Source organism: Pseudophryne corroboree, chromosome 9 (genome assembly GCF_028390025.1).
Source record: "Pseudophryne corroboree isolate aPseCor3 chromosome 9, aPseCor3.hap2, whole genome shotgun sequence".
Classification (NCBI taxonomy): Eukaryota; Metazoa; Chordata; class Amphibia; order Anura; family Myobatrachidae; genus Pseudophryne; species Pseudophryne corroboree.
The window spans coordinates 405,302,497-405,313,821 of NC_086452.1; the positions used below are offsets into that span (position 1 = coordinate 405,302,497).

Here is an 11,325-nt window from a genome sequence, read left to right on the forward strand (position 1 = left end):
TCCTACAACAATAACCCGAATAAGTTAACAATAACTATGTACAATTTATGCAGATAATCCGCACTTGGGATGGGCGCCCAGCATCCACTACGGACTCCGAGAAATAGATTTATCGGTAAGTAAAATCTTATTTTCTCTATCGTCCTAGTGGATGCTGGGGTTCCTGAAAGGACCATGGGGATTATACCAAAGCTCCCAAACGGGCGGGAGAGTGCGGATGACTCTGCAGCACCGAATGAGAGAACTCCAGATCCTCCTTAGCCAGAGTATCAAATTTGTAAAATTTTACAAACGTGTTCTCCCCTGACCACGTAGCTGCTCGGCAAAGTTGTAATGCCGAGACCCCTCGGGCAGCCGCCCAAGATGAGCCCACCTTCCTTGTGGAGTGGGCCTTTACAGATTTAGGCTGTGGCAGGCCTGCCACAGAATGTGCCAGTTGGATTGTGCTACAGATCCAACGAGCAATCGTCTGCTTAGACGCAGGAGCACCCATCTTGTTGGGTGCATACAATATAAACAACGAGTCAGATTTTCTGACTCCAGCTGTTCTTGCAATATATATTTTTAATGCTCTGACAACGTCCAGTAACTTGGAGTCCTCCAAGTCACTTGTAGCCGCAGGCACTACAATAGGCTGGTTCAGATGAAATGCTGACACCACCTTAGGGAGAAAATGCGGACGAGTCCGCAGTTCTGCCCTGTCCGAATGGAAAATCAGATATGGGCTTTTGTAAGATAAAGCTGCCAATTCTGACACTCTCCTGGCAGAAGCCAGGGCTAGAAGCATGGTCACTTTCCAAGTGAGATATTTCAAATCCACCTTATTTAGTGGTTCAAACCAATGAGATTTTAGAAAATCCAAAACTACATTGAGATTCCACGGTGCCACTGGAGGCACCACAGGGGGCTGTATATGCAGCACTCCCTTAACAAAGGTCTGGACTTCAGGGACTGAAGCCAATTCTTTTTGAAAGAAAATCGACAGGGCCGAAATTTGAACCTTAATAGATCCCAATTTGAGACCCATAGACAATCCTGATTGCAGGAAATGTAGGAATCGACCCAGTTGAAATTCCTCCGTCGGAGCACTCCGATCTTCGCACCACGCAACATATTTTCGCCAAATTCGGTGATAATGTTGCACGGTTACTTCTTTCCTTGCTTTAATCAAAGTAGGAATGACTTCTTCCGGCATGCCTTTTTCCATTAGGATCCGGCGTTCAACCGCCATGCCGTCAAACGCAGCCGCGGTAAGTCTTGAAACAGACAGGGACCCTGCTGAAGCAAGTCCCTCCTTAGAGGTAGAGGCCACGGATCTTCCGTGATCATCTCTTGAAGTTCCGGGTACCAAGTCCTTCTTGGCCAATCCGGAACCACTAGTATCGTTCTTACGCCTCTTTGCCGTATAATTCTCAATACTTTTGGTATGAGAGGCAGAGGAGGAAACACATACACCGACTGGTACACCCAAGGCGTTACCAGCGCGTCCACAGCTATTGCCTGCGGATCTCTTGACCTGGCGCAATACCTGTCCAGTTTTTTGTTGAGGCGAGACGCCATCATGTCCACCATTGGTCTTTCCCAACGGGTTACCAGCATGTGGAAGACTTCTGGATGAAGTCCCCACTCTCCCGGGTGAAGATCGTGTCTGCTGAGGAAGTCTGCTTCCCAGTTGTCCACTCCCGGGATGAACACTGCTGACAGTGCTATCACATGATTCTCTGCCCAGCGAAGAATCCTTGCAGCTTCTGCCATTGCACTCCTGCTTCTTGTGCCGCCCTGTCTGTTCACATGGGCGACTGCCGTGATGTTGTCCGACTGGATCAACACCGGTTTTCCCTGAAGCAGAGGTTCTGCCTGGCTTAGAGCATTGTATATTGCTCTTAGTTCCAGAATGTTTATGTGAAGAGACGTTTCCAGGCTCGTCCATACTCCCTGGAAGTTTCTTCCTTGTGTGACTGCTCCCCAGCCTCTCAGGCTGGCGTCCGTGGTCACCAGGATCCAATCCTGTATGCCGAATCTGCGGCCCTCCAATAGATGAGGGCTCTGCAACCACCACAGAAGAGACACCCTTGTCCTTGGAGACAGGGTTATCCGTAGGTGCATCTGAAGATGCGACCCTGACCATTTGTCCAACAGATCCCTTTGGAAAATTCTTGCGTGGAATCTGCCGAATGGAATTGCTTCGTAAGAAGCCACCATTTTTCCCAGGACTCTTGTGCATTGATGTACAGACACCTTTCCTGGTTTTAGGAGGTTCCTGACAAGCTCGGATAACTCCTTGGCTTTTTCCTCCGGGAGAAAAACCTTTTTCTGAACCGTGTCCAGAATCATCCCTAGGAACAGCAGACGAGTTGTCGGCATTAACTGGGATTTTGGAATATTCAGAATCCACCCGTGCTGTTTTAGCACTTCTTGAGACAGTGCTAAGCCCATCTCTAGCTGTTCTCTGGACCTTGCCCTTATTAGGAGATCGTCCAAGTATGGGATAATTAATACGCCTTTTCTTCGAAGAAGAATCATCATCTCGGCCATTACCTTTGTAAAGATCCGAGGTGCCGTGGACAATCCGAACGGCAGCGTCTGAAACTGATAGTGACAGTTTTGTACAACGAACCTGAGGTACCCCTGGTGTGAGGGGTAAATTGGAACGTGGAGATACGCATCCTTGATGTCCAAGGATACCAGAAAGTCCCCCTCTTCCAGGTTCGCTATCACTGCTCTGAGTGACTCCATTTTGAACTTGAACTTCTTTATGTACAGGTTCAAGGACTTCAGATTTAGAATAGGCCTTACCGAGCCATCCGGCTTCGGTACCACAAAAAGAGTGGAATAATACCCCTTCCCTTGTTGTAGAAGAGGTACCTTGACTATCACCTGCTGAGAGTACAGCTTGTGAATGGCTTCCAAAACCGTCTCCCTTTCGGAGGGGGACGTTGGTAAAGCAGACTTCAGGAAACGGCGAGGTGGATCCGTCTCTAATTCCAACCTGTACCCTTGAGATATTATCTGCAGGATCCAGGGATCTACCTGCGAGTGAGCCCACTGCGCGCTGTAATTTTTGAGACGACCGCCCACCGTCCCCGAGTCCGCTTGAGAAGCCCCAGCGTCATGCTGAGGCTTTTGTAGAAGCCGGGGAGGGCTTCTGTTCCTGGGAAGGAGCTGCGTGTTGCTGTCTCTTCCCTCGACCTTTGCCTCGTGGCAGATATGAATAGCCCTTTGCTCTCTTATTTTTAAAGGAACGAAAGGGCTGCGGTTGAAAAGTCGGTGCCTTTTTCTGTGGGGGAGTGACTTGAGGTAGAAAGGTGGATTTCCCGGCTGTAGCCGTGGCCACCAAATCTGATAGACCGACTCCAAATAACTCCTCCCCTTTATACGGCAAAACTTCCATATGCCGTTTTGAATCCGCATCGCCTGTCCACTGTCGCGTCCATAAAGCTCTTCTGGCCGAAATGGACATAGCACTTACCCGTGATGCCAGTGTGCAGATATCCCTCTGTGCATCACGCATATAAAGAAATGCATCCTTTATTTGTTCTAACGACAGTAAAATATTGTCCCTGTCCAGGGTATCAATATTTTCAATCAGGGACTCTGACCAAACTACCCCAGCACTGCCCATCCAGGCAGTCGCTACAGCTGGTCGTAGTATAACACCTGCATGTGTGTATATACTTTTTTGGATATTTTCCATCCTCCTATCTGATGGATCTTTAAGTGCGGCCGTCTCAGGAGAGGGTAACGCCACTTGTTTAGATAAGCGTGTTAGCGCCTTGTCCACCCTAGGAGGTGTTTCCCAGCGCTCCCTAACCTCTGGCGGGAAAGGGTATAATGCCAATAATTTCTTTGAAATTATCAGCTTTTTATCAGGGGCAACCCACGCTTCATTACACACGTCATTTAATTCTTCTGATTCAGGAAAAACTATAGGTAGTTTTTTCATACCCCACATAATACCCTGTTTAGTGGTACCTGTAGTATCAGCTAAATGTAACGCCTCCTTCATTGCCAAAATCATATAACGTGTGGCCCTACTGGAAAATACGGTTGATTCGTCACCGTCACCACTGGAGTCATCGCCTGTGTCTGGGTCTGTGTCGACCGACTGAGGCAAAGGGCGTTTCACAGCCCCTGACGGTGTTTGAGTCGCCTGGACAGGCACTAATTGATTGTCCGGCCGTCTCATGTCGTCAAACGACTGCTTTAGCGTGTTGACACTATCCCGTAGTTCCATAAATAAAGGCATCCATTCCGGTGTCGACTCCCTAGGGGGTGACATCCTCATATTTGGCAATTGCTCCGCCTCCACACCAATATCGTCCTCATACATGTCGACACACACGTACCGACACACAGCAGACACACAGGGAATGCTCCTAACGAAGACAGGACCCACTAGCCCTTTGGGGAGACAGAGGGAGAGTTTGCCAGCACACACCAAAAGCGCTATATATATATCAGGGATAGCCTTATAATAAGTGCTCCCTTATAGCTGCTTTGTTATATCAAAATATCGCCATAAATGTGCCGCCCCCTCTCTGTTTTACCCTGTTTCTGTAGTGCAGTGCAGGGGAGAGACTTGGGAGCCGTCCTGACCAGCGGAGCTGTGAGAGGAAATGGCGCCGTGTGCTGAGGAGATAGGCCCCGCCCCTTTTCTGGCGGGCTCGTCTCCCGCTATTTAGAAAAATTAGGCAGGGGTTAAATATCTCCATATAGCCTCTAGGGCTATATGTGAGGTATTTTTAGCCTTTATAGGTAATCATTTTGCCTCCCAGGGCGCCCCCCTCCCAGCGCCCTGCACCCTCAGTGACTGCCGTGTGAAGTGTGCTGAGAGGAAAATGGCGCACAGCTGCAGTGCTGTGCGCTACCTTTTGAAGACTGCAGGAGTCTTCAGCCGCCGATTCTGGACCTCTTCTGTCTTCAGCATCTGCAAGGGGGCCGGCGGCGTGGCTCCGGTGACCATCCAGGCTGTACCTGTGATCGTCCCTCTGGAGCTTGATGTCCAGTAGCCAAGAAGCCAATCCATCCTGCACGCAGGTGAGTTGACTCCTTCTCCCCTCAGTCCCTCGCTGCAGTGATCCTGTTGCCAGCAGGAATCACTGTAAAATAAAAAACCTAGCTAAACTTTTTCTAAGCAGCTCTTTAGGAGAGCCACCTAGATTGCACCCTTCTCGGCCGGGCACAAAAATCTAACTGGAGTCTGGAGGAGGGTCATAGGGGGAGGAGCCAGTGCACACCACCTGATCGGAAAAAGCTTTACTTTTTGTGCCCTGTCTCCTGCGGAGCCGCTATTCCCCATGGTCCTTTCAGGAACCCCAGCATCCACTAGGACGATAGAGAAAGTAGGGGTAGAAGCAGGTACTAATTACCCCACATTCCCCCTTGCCTCTCAGTGGTAGCACAGCAACTTGTGTACCTAGCCCAGCACACACTGCTGTGTGCAGGGCTGCGGTGGATACTTGTAGACTGCTGCCACACTGATCGCCCCATTCCCAAACTGGTCTTGACTGAGGGGCACACAGTTGTCATATGCTGCTCCCCAGTCAGCCACTATCTCCCTGTCACCCTTGCCTATTTCCATCACCCTCTGCCTCTCCGTCTCCCACTATCTTTCTCTCTCACCCAATGCCTCACCTTATCCCCTGCATCACCATCTCCCCGTCACCCATTCCCTAGCGTCACCTACTGCCTCTCACTGTCACCCTTCCGCCTCTCCCTGTCACCATCTGCCTTCCCGTCTCCCACTATCTCTCCCTGCCCTGTCACCCACTGCTTCACCCTCTACCTTTCCTCTGTGTCACTATCTCCCCATCACCCTCTCTCTCCTGTCACCCTCTACCTGTCACTCAATGACTCTCCCCGTCATCCTCTACTTCAGGTAAGCCTCATCAACATTTAGCGGCTTCATGTATTAGTCTATTGACAGATACTTGTAAGCAGACTGAAATCTGCTATAGAATGAGATTATTGCACAGTGTGTGACTGGGGATGGGATGGGTATTTGAGTCTGTGCCTTGATTAACAATTCACAGGAATGAGAGCGTTCATGGCCGTGTTGTTTACTACATTACCAAGTCTCTGCACTTTAATTATTAAGGTACTTCAAATTAATTGAGAACTGAGGAAAAATGTTGTTTATTTCTGCAGAGTGGAATACACATACACTGACTCGGGGGGGCGCTTTACAATTGTATTATATTATTACACAGCAATAACTGTAGAGATTGACACAGACACACACCCCTCACTGTGAGCGAGATCGCAAAGGCACCTTGACACTAGCTCAGTGTGATTGCTGCACATGCTCAGTCTGCAATAAATTGATCACTTCCATGAACGCCGGTCACAGCGTGCAGTCATGAACTAGGCCCGTATAGTGCTATGGATTATTTGAGGAAGGGGGGGCCCCAAATCAGTGACTTGCTTAGGGCCCCATGAGATCTAAATCCACCTCTGATCCTTCCCTTAGTATCTAACCCTAGATGAATGAAGAGAAAGGATCTGAAGTAGTAATTAGTTGTCACTGGCCCTCATTCAACTTCAGTAGCAGTTTTGCTAAAAAAACAAAACTGCTACTGTTTACAATCACATGCTGGGGACCACCCAGCACAGGGCAAGGCCAGCCAGCATGTGAAGTGCCGCCCAGCGATGCGATCGCAACGCAATTGCGATCATATCACTGAAATTGGTGAATAGTGGAAGCCCCCTGCCTATGCAGTAAGGCTGCGTATATAGGCCCGCTGCCGCCATGTTTCCTATCACAGGTAACGCAGGTGACGTCATCGGGCCTCCCTGAAAACAGCCATGACACTCCTGCGTTTCCTGCTACCCATCCCCCCAATGCCGCGTCACCGCCCCCGAATGCCCTCCGCCTGTCACTCACTCTGTGATCGCATCCTACCAGGATGTGATTGGAAAGTGAAAGTCCATTCACGTGCGCAGTCTGCAATTTTTGTAACATTACAACTCAAGCTGAGTGAGGGCCACTATCCTAACTTTGACAACCTGCAAACAGAGGCGTAGCGTGGAGACATGACACCCGGAGCAGGGTCATGTTACGGCGCCCCCACCCACCACCACACACACACACACACACACACACACACACACACACACACACACACACACACACACACATATATATATGTACATACATAGATTCACACACATTTAGGCACAGACATACATAAACACGCAAATACATTATACACAGACATATATATATATAAACACACATATACACACACACAGATATACACAGACATACACATATACACACAGACATACATATACACAGACATATATATATATAAACACACACATATACACACACAGATATACACAGACATACATATACACAGACATATATATATATATATAAACACACACATATACACACACAGATATACACAGACATACACACAGACATACATAAACATACACATATACTCACACATACTGTATACAAAGATATATATACACAAACACACACATACATGTATACACATTAGCACACAGACATATACACACACATTTACACACAAACACAGACATATACACATAAACACACAGTATACACACAGTAATTCTCACCAAGAGCCCAGCAGCAGAGCAGCTCCTCGTTCCAGCCTGGAGGGGCGGAGCTTCGATGTGATTGACAGGCTGGACCTCCGTGGGTAGAAGGAAAGGACTGAGGAAAGGGAAGGGGTGGCCACCACACTGCCTGCATGTTCCAGATCACTGAATGCAGATCCCTGACAGCCAGGAAAGTTCTTCTGACAAGCCTTCAAACCTCCCCTCTTCCTTAACAACACACCAGACTGCACTGCACTGGACTCTCTGCACTGTGCAATCAGTGATCTGCAACATGCAGGCAGTGTGGTTGCCACCCCTTCCCTCTCTTCTAGTCATTTCCTCCTACCCCTGCCAGAGATCCCAGCTCACAGCTGTGCCTTTTGTCCCCAGCGGCGCCTGGAGCTCGAGCTCCACTTGTTCCACCCTCCCTACGCCCCTGCCTGCAAATGTAAGTAAAGACTGACTGTATGAAGGTGGTCACTGTGAAGCAGGCATGCTTCATGATATGTGCTTAGGTGGGTAAGGAGACCTTGTGTACACAAAGGGCCTAATTCAGACCTGATCGCTGCTGTGCGTTTTCGTACACCAGCCGATCAGGTCTGAACTGCACATGCACCAGCGCCGCAGTGCATCGGGGCATGCCAGACGGGTGTGGTTCGTTTTATCGACAGTGTCTAGGTCGACAATGTTTAGGTCGACCACTATAGGTCGACAGTCACTAGGTCGACATGGATGGAAGGTCGACAGGGTTTCTAGGCCGACATGTGCTAGGTCGACAGGTCTAAAGGTCGACATGAGGATTTTTTTTTTTTTGTGTCGTTTTCTTCGTAGAGTGACCGGGATCCCAAATTAGTGCACCGCGTCCCCTCGCATGGCGAGCGAACTTCGGGCATGGTGCCTTCGCTCCACTACCGCTTCTTTTGGCACACTTTACCGTTCCAATCATAGTCCACGTGGATCGTTAAGTATGAAAAAATCCCCAATTTTTTTTTAAAAACTCATGTCGACCTTTAGACCTGTCGACCTAGCACATGTCGACCTAGAAACCCTGTCGACCTTCCATCCATGTCGACCTAGTGACTGTCGACCTATAGTGGTCGACCTAAACATTGTCGACCTAGACACTGTCGATCTTCAGACCGGTTCCCATGCCAGACAGCCAACGGCCATCTCAGCCCTGCGATCGCCTCTGCCTGATTGATAGGCAGAGGCGGTCGCTTGGCGGGAGGGGATGGGCAGGTGGCGTTGGTCCGCCGTTTTGGGGGCGTGGTCCGGAGCTGCGCTGGTAGGGAGCTACTCGTCAAGTACAAAAGTATCGCCCCTGTGCGATGCTTTTGTACTTGTGCGGTGGGGCAGAGCCAGACATGCGGGGTGGACTAGCCCTGTGCTGGGCGTCCCCCCGCATGTCTGAGTAACTAATCGTAGCCGTGCAAAGTCTGAATTAGGCCCAATGATTGGGGGTCAGCAACTTTTGCAGTTTGCATATAAACCGGAATGTGTTAGTTGCTAAAGAGCATGAAATCTGTTTTATCGCAACAGAAGTGTCTACAAGTCTGTTTTAAAAAATCTGCTAGATCTAGAACAGCTTGTCCATGTTTTATGCCAACATGAATCATACAGATTGCAATGCACACATTAAAGGACAGATTGGAAAGAACTAAAATTTACTGAATGGTTTGCAACCATTTTCTCTTCTACTGCAGCCTCACAGAAAGAGAGAACAAGACTTAGAAAATTACAGGATTAAAACAGTGTTAAGCAAAAAGAAAAAAGAAAAAATCCAATTGTTAATAAAGTGCTAATTGTGTTTTGTAATGAGTTTATTGTCTACTGCTAATAACATCGGCTTGGTTAATGGGTCCATTCCGTTAGACCTAACTAATGTAAGACCTTATTCATGTTTGTATAGAATTGCACAGCCACAAGGAAACGGCTGTGTATTTCCGGCTAGATAGACGCCTCCTGCTTGCATTAGACAGGATCCGAGTGCCGAATCTGAGGACACAGCCTTGGATCACTATGTCTCCAATCACGATGGTTTTAGGCACCGGCCAGCCTGTGCAAGCTGAAGCTTACTAGGGCTGGCCGTCAGATCCGGACTCCCGGGTCCAGGAAGTCTACACCAACATTGCAGACCCTGGACCAGTCACGCCTTCAAAACGTGGGTGACATGTCCGTGTTTTGGAGAATGGTGCCATGCCACCACCGCTCTGCCCCTCAAATGCCGCATCATGTCACAGAGGGCTAGGAGGTACATCACATGCGCAGAATGGATCTTGTGCCTTCGCAGGCCCCTAAACATTGTATTTGACCTCAAACAAATATGAATTAGGCCCATAGTTACATATACATGCTTGGAAATTGGTTAAAAAATATATATATTTATATCAACTACATATTCTGCAACAAAAAAACTGTACTTTAGTTCTTTCAGAATGCCATTTTTTCTAGCTGTTTAGATTAGTTTCTTGAACAAGATGAACAGTTGGGGTTACATAAGAAAGTGATCAATGTGTCAGATTGCAGCAGATTTGCTCAGCCCTTGATGAGATTGCACTGCTAATTTCTAATGTATTACTGCTTCATTTCTGTGAGGATTTTTTTTTTTCAGCAATCCACACAACCTTGGAATAAAACGATTAAACCACAAGTTCCAGGTACACCACAACATTCAACTCAGCAGCAGCATCAATAACCTGAAAATCAAAGTATAATGCACTTATAATGATACTTAAAGCCACTTTTGGACAATACCCTTTCTTTAAATAGATCCCCTTTATTATGTTTGGTGAGAATCCTCTTGCTATGGTATCTAACCTGGGAAAATAGCTTGATCTGATTGGTCCTGACATCTACCCAATCAGATGCCTCATTCACAACAAAAGCCCAATTTGGATTATACTCTCTGTCTTGACAGCATCAAAGCTTCTCAGATTCTTCTCATGATACAGTGACAATCCTCTGGGATCCAGCCATAGTGCAATAAGATACTGTACAACACTACATAAAGAGAGACTAGTGTTGAACAGTGGGCAACCCCTTAAACTAAACTTGAGCAGTAATGACTTTAGAATAACACTAGTCATGTATATTCTGTATAAGACATATTATCATCCATGTACATATAGATAGAGGCTTAAATAAATAAGGTACTTAAGCAACTTATTGTTCTTTACAATCTGTTCATTCCCCTCTATAACCCAATCTAAAACCTCTCGGCCGTTCTTTTGAAAAACCTAAATAAACGTTTCCTTTTACCATCTGCAGAGGTAGAACTTGTTTGTGAGTTCAATTACAATCTCTAGCAGTTAAGATATAGCTGCTGTACCATAATGTAAAATAAATTGCTTTTTGCAAGAAGCTATGTCAGCTTTTGAACAGAAACATTCTGGAGACCTTTCGCTGCCACTCTATTTGAATTTCAAACGCTGTACAAAAGTTGTTCCTGAGCACAAATCTCTTCCCGAAATAGTTTTCACAGTAAAGCTGCGAGTATTTGTTTCCTAATAATTGTTGACTAGTCTTTAAAAGCAGGATCGGTTTTCAGGATGAAGGAAAGGGTTTCAAGCAAGAAAACATCATCCGCTCACAGGTTTATCATCTCTATTTTTACAAAAGTAAGAAAGTTACTAATCTTACAGTATGTTTCTAATCCATCTTTATGCATTCTATGCCGTATTACATATACCCTTTGGAAATACAGATAACTATATAACTCAGAAGTACTAAGGACACTTTAATATGTGGCAT

The 11,325-nt window shown here is 47.1% G+C and overlaps 1 long non-coding RNA gene across 1 annotated transcript; it reads left to right on the forward strand.

Moving 5' to 3' along the window:
* The first annotated feature begins 7,843 nt into the window (after positions 1 to 7,843).
* LOC134957083 (uncharacterized) lies at positions 7,844 to 10,837 on the forward strand. Its single transcript, XR_010186445.1, has 2 exons — positions 7,844 to 8,023; positions 10,187 to 10,837. It is a non-coding gene; the product is annotated as an uncharacterized LOC134957083 (long non-coding RNA).
* Positions 10,838 to 11,325: the final 488 nt, after the last annotated feature.